Here is a 6086-nt window from a genome sequence, read left to right as displayed (position 1 = left end):
TATAAAAGCCACCAAACCGCAGAATGTGTAACTGAAAACAGACGCTCAAGTATGCACAGTAAATGGTCAAAATGCTTGCTCACATATATCAGCACACCACTGATATTGTATTTCTGATTGTTGCTGTCTGTCAAATTTCTAAAGAAATACCAAATATTGAGAGGTTTCGGCATGGAAAGAAAACATTCCGATAGCTTAGAAAAAACCTAGTTGTTCTGAACAGTATCAGTTAGATCTATGCTTTAGTTGCACCAATATAAAGCGATGAAACTTTTTCGCCTATTGGCTGGGCTTTTATTCGACAACTGGTGATTCTGTGATTGCGTTGCCAAGCATTTAATTTTTATTGCGACTTACCTCCTCACAAACATGAAATGCGGCACTCTCCACTTTCCATCTATTGTTTCGGCATTCATGTCAACTTTGACATCGTAATGGTAGTAAACAGTGGGTATATATCAAGGGTTGTCAGCTACAATGTACAATCAAACCTCGTCATATGAAGCAAGGAATATATGAAAGTATGAGTGCTGAAGTGGAAATTTTGACCTTCGATTTAGTGCAATTGCAAAGAGAGGTCAATACAAAGAGTGACTAGAGCCTTTGTAAGCAATAACACAGTGCATTCGGACAAACCTTAACATTTTCCTATATATACAAACGTCTTAGAACTGAAGCTTCCAAATACAGTATTTTGGTCTCTTTTTCTGAAGTTTACGGAGACTTTGGTAGTATTACACATTCTTTTTTTTTCAGTTTTTAAACTAATAACTCTGAGTGCCTAAGACAGTTGTGAAAAAACTACTTGATACAAACTTTGACTTCCCATGACCATGATTCAACATCAACAACTATATTGTCCCCGAAATATTTATAAAGAAATTAGTGAAGACTAAAATGACGCGTATTTGAATAACTTGTCTGTATGCAGAAAGGGATATGTCTATTTTTTAACAAGAGACCCTTTTTTTCAAAACGAACAACTCTACACTTATAGATTTGATAAGTCACATGAATGGTATACGCACATGCTCTCATTTGATAGCTTGTCGATTTTGTATCACGCCTAAGTTATGCTGTATTTTTGAAATACAAATGAACACGATGGAGTTTCCCATCTTTTCGCACAAAATGCAAGACGGCCAATTGTGTAAGGTATTAGATATAGTCAATTGGTTTGGACATGTACCCAAAAAAGAAGTTTCTCTTCGAGTATAATAAAAACTCGATTGAGATTGAAGAGTAATCAACAGAACTGAGATTCTAGCGGAAATCAAAAGGATGTAAACAGGGGACAAAAACCAGACATGGAAAACAGACAATCAAAATAAAGAATGTAAGGTGTCGTTTACTTGTATGAGTCTTGTAATAACTGTTGTGATGCCTAATTTTGTTTGAAGGAATGTCATCGAATGGATCAAATTCAATAAGTAACATTCTATAATACATCACCTTTCCTGCCTTAAAGCATTTATAAAAGTTTGGAATATTTTATCAGTTGAAAAGCAGTTAATTTCTGCTGTGTGACAGATTGGCATATAATACAGCGATGCCAATTTATTGACTTTGTATACGTTTCAGGGGCAGGGAATGCATTCAACGGAACTGAAACTCGATCATAATACGCAAATATTATGTCTTTTTTAAGGAATATTTCAATTTACACACTGAATAAAACGAGGCCGGCATAATCACGAAAAACAATCCGAAAAACAGCTCCACAGCTATTTATTTTAAAGGCTTGTTAAAATATTAAGTCACATCATTGATCTTCATTAAGTGAATAAATCGCTTTAATGTATTCGAAATAAGATTAAAAAATGACTTATGAAAGTTCAAATAGGTTATTTTGATAAGAAATCTAAAGTAATATAATGTTTTTGTGCTGTTTTAAGGGGGGTCGACAATAATGTTGTTGCATTTAATTATTTATGGTGTAATATTGTTTTTATCAAGATTTTCTCCTTTTTATGACAATGTTTTATCTTTCTATTAATAAAAGAAATGATTCAGCATCAAAAGTTAAAAAAGATATTGAATCTCACTGTATTATTACAAGCTTTTCGACATATATTTGATCCCGCATAAATTTAAGAAACGTGATGCATTTTCATTGATCCATACCAAAATTAGCCGTGTGTTATGTAGGTACATTAAAAACCTTAACGGGAGGCCTTTTTCCAAATTTGCGCATGCCAAATATAAATATATATATACCAACAGTGAATGTGATATGTGTGCATACGATTTTTAACTCGTAATTGTTAAATAAACACCAGAATGGTCTTGTTAATGGACGTACACCGGCTACACATAGATGTCGAGTATGTAAACTCAATTATGAGATAATTGAAAATGTACTCAAACTATTTCCTGGACAACTTTTATTCAAGTCTTGACATCAAAGTCCATCCCAGTCTTTCTCTTGTGGTATGACATCTTTTGATACAAATTGATAGCTCTGGGCTATTCATCTGGAGTAAAGTTGAATACGTCATGGAATCTGAAATTATATTTCTAGTATTAGAACTTAACTATTTTTAATAAACTTTTTCAAACTGCTAACACATTGACAATCAATTCCAGCAAAAAGGAATCATCAACATTGAATGTATAAATAACCCACAATGTATATATTACATGTGCAGAGTCTTGCGCAGAGATTATGTGGGTTAAGTGTACAAGGTATTTTTGCCCTTAAAATCTGAAATGTATGCATGATATCTGGATAAGTCACAAATACTAACACCCGCCAAATGTTCTAACGCTTTGGGATGGGGTTATGGATTATATGTCTATTAACTATACCAAAATAAAATGAATTAACTGACATGATATCCTCGGATGACCAGTAATTATGCCCCTCTAAGGAAATCAACTGGTATAGAATGCTATTCACTGGTAATCAGTAAAATTTACGCTGCATAAAAACTTACATTTGCATGCACATTATGTATATCACAATAAAATGAACTGAGAAATGTAGGTTGGTACAACCGTATGTTAAGTAGTACTCCAGCTAAGAATCGTGCAAAATGTGATTCACGGTTGGAAAGCCTACATTTTGTTTAAAATGTCATAGTGAACCGACTATAACATGTATCTATTCATATAACCTGTGCTCTTAAAAGATAAAAAATATTTAGGATGTACTGTATAATTCAAAATTAAGGAGATAGCTCTGTAAATGACATTAAAATACAATAGAAACAATTAGATTGTCTATGTGGATTATCTCCTAAGAGCAGACAGATTAGATTGAATAATTATACATTGCATCATATAGACCTATAAAGCAACTTAATAACAAAAATAAAAATATGTAGCCTTTTTTTGGGGTGTATCACATTTTACAGATTTTGCATCATTCTTATAAACAGTTGGAACAAGTAAAAAGTATGTATCAGTGACGGTTTATCTAAACTTAATTCGAACACATCCTTTATTCTGGGCCATAATAACACAGTAAAAGTGATTAAAAGGAGGCATAAAAATCTCAAGCAGAGAAATAATCGAAACCTTACATTACTGAAGGTGACACTATGTTTTATAATCTTTAATGACACATGTACCCTAAACACAACAGGCCTGTCAAGGTAAAAAAAATATGTATGCTTATATCTGAGCGTTTTGATTCAACACGGAATGGAAATTATAAAACATGCCTAATTTAACAATGTAGACTTGAAATCTGAGGAGATCATTCATCATCCACCAAACTAAAACAGACACAACCAGCTTTAATTCATTGTACATTGTTGTGTATATGTACAAATGTAGTTTCACCTTCTAGAAGAACAATACCTGGAAATAAATGACTATCAAGTGTGAAAAAATAATCTTTGTGGCTATTTTCAATTATTCAACACAGTATATAGGTATATGTAGAGACAGTGATAGCAAAATCACAAACGCAAGGATCTAGCCGCAAGTATCACTAGATAAATTTTATTATTATATTATCAGACATTCTTAATATTTTTAAATACAAATTTAAAAGTCATAAAACTATTTTCTTACTTCTATAAGAATATGTCCCTGCAACCATCACCTTTTGAAATAATCTTATAGAATAATGAAGGGTAACTACAACATTATTGAACGGAAAAAATCTGGGCAATAGTAAAAAACAGAATACAAAAAAAATAACAATCATATATATTGCATATTTAAAAAAAAATGCTATACGCGTGTTTGAAGGGATAACCTGTTATCAGCAACATGAGAATCAAATATAAAGGAAGATCTTAATCCAAAAAATCAAGTGTTTATATAAAGTACTCAAAACCAAAATTAAAGACAAATTCACCATCGAGAGGTTCTACCATGTACATTGCAAGAAATGATGCCTCAGTGATCTATGTATATGAAAACATGTAATACTGCAAACTTTGATAAATATGATAAAAAAAACCCGGAAGGGAAATTACTGTATTTGTGACAAGCATAGTTATTTGTCCAATATTTCTTTAGAATAATCTAAAAATACATTAACAAAATATCAACATTAAAAAAAATTCTATATGAATAACGAAATTACAAAAAAAAAAGATATAACTTATTTGCAAAAGCCATCAATGCTTTTTTAAATAAAACTTTACACTGTTCGTTATTCTTTTTCTTCTGTTTACCTTTTCAAATCTAGAGGCATTGCTTTATTACATCCCAGATCAATACAGGACATTCATATTTTTCAGAATTTGCACCGGTCCTCCCTGGTTGATAATAATACACCGTCCCTCAGAAATGTGTTTTTCCTAGAATGATTTATGAGTAGAGAAGATAACTTGTTGATGAATATTCGTGGCATAATATTTTTGTGGATGGTAAGTTTAAAAAAAAATATATTAATTATTGCATATTTTAGCTTAGTTTCACTTGTTATACTAAATTATATATATATATATATGTTATCCTCCTGAGACTAATTACTTCTGCTCTTTTAAATAGAAAGCAAAAGGACACAACATTATAAAATTACATAATTTAACATAGATATGTATGAAGAATACACAACGGATTGGTTATATAAGAATAATAATCACGTGGTAAATACGATCGTTGTTTGTTATTATCTAAAACCCTCAATATGAAAATCTAAACAATCAAATTTAATATTTTAATTTTTTTTCAGTGAAGATTAGAAAAAGCTTTGGTTAAAGTACGATTTAAGACTGTGCACCGAGTATAGTTTGTCTTGTTCTAAATTTTACACTTACACTTGCCTTTTTAGTCACAGGCACGGAAGTTCAATGTCAAAACTTATTTATTTGTACAAATGCAAAATCTGAATAGTAAGCCCTAGTGTTGTCTGTCATTATATAAACAAGCCAGCCTTCACTTATTTTATTGTTCAGTAGAAGATGGATTCGTACTTGTATACACCGATGAACAAAAAACTGATTTACGAATCGATTCCACAACGACTCAGCAAATTTACACAAAGGTTTAAAAACAGAGAGGCGTTCGTTTTTTTATTCTTGTGATGGACAACGAACTGCATTAACTTTCCAACAACTTTATGACCAGTCTGTCAAATTTGCAAAAGTCTGTCGGACTAAAACCTGGCGATATTGTTGGACTTGGTTTGTCAAATACATGTGACTGGGTAGTGTGCCATTTTGATATACATTTTGCTGGCTGTGTTTCCATGGGTTTGTCCTTCGGACAAATAGATGGAGAGGATGTGAAATATGTCATTGAAAAATCACAAAGATGCAAAGCGCTAATATTTGATGCAAACGAAGCCACAAATCAATTAAGTATTGTAAAACAATTGGTCGGTTACACTGATAATCATGGCAAGGTTTTGCAATCCACATCATCTATTAAAGGGCTGGAGTATGTCATTACGACAACTTACCACGAGAACTTCCCGTTTACAGTGTCGCAGGTGAAGGAATCTGGATGCGATGATGTTATGCTGCCTGCAGTAGATCCCGACGCCGTTTGCCTTATTTTTCAAACTTCTGGCACAACAGGTTTACCAAAACTTACACAATGGACTCATTCCGGTCTTCTGCAATCAAACCAATGTGGGTACGAAGTCATTCACCTTCGTGAAGATGATGTGTTTTTGAGCCCCG

General features: G+C 32.4%; 1 long non-coding RNA gene across 2 annotated transcripts; it reads right to left on the bottom strand.

Moving 5' to 3' along the window:
* Positions 1 to 297: 297 nt before the first annotated feature.
* LOC148605381 (uncharacterized) lies at positions 298 to 4938 on the bottom strand. 2 transcript variants are annotated; one of them, XR_015916206.1, is made up of 3 exons: positions 4632 to 4938; positions 2368 to 2503; positions 298 to 472 (listed from the first exon to the last, which is right to left on the bottom strand). It is a non-coding gene; the product is annotated as an uncharacterized LOC148605381 (long non-coding RNA). The 2 variants fall into 2 exon arrangements; XR_015916205.1 differs by having other exon boundaries at positions 2383 to 2503.
* Positions 4939 to 6086: the final 1148 nt, after the last annotated feature.

Source organism: Perna viridis, chromosome 10, assembly GCF_037379345.1.
Source record: "Perna viridis isolate PV_CMFRI_1.1 ecotype Kerala chromosome 10, ASM3737934v1, whole genome shotgun sequence".
Lineage (NCBI taxonomy): Eukaryota > Metazoa > Mollusca > Bivalvia > Mytilida > Mytilidae > Perna > Perna viridis.
This window is presented reverse-complemented; position numbering and strand designations above follow the sequence as displayed.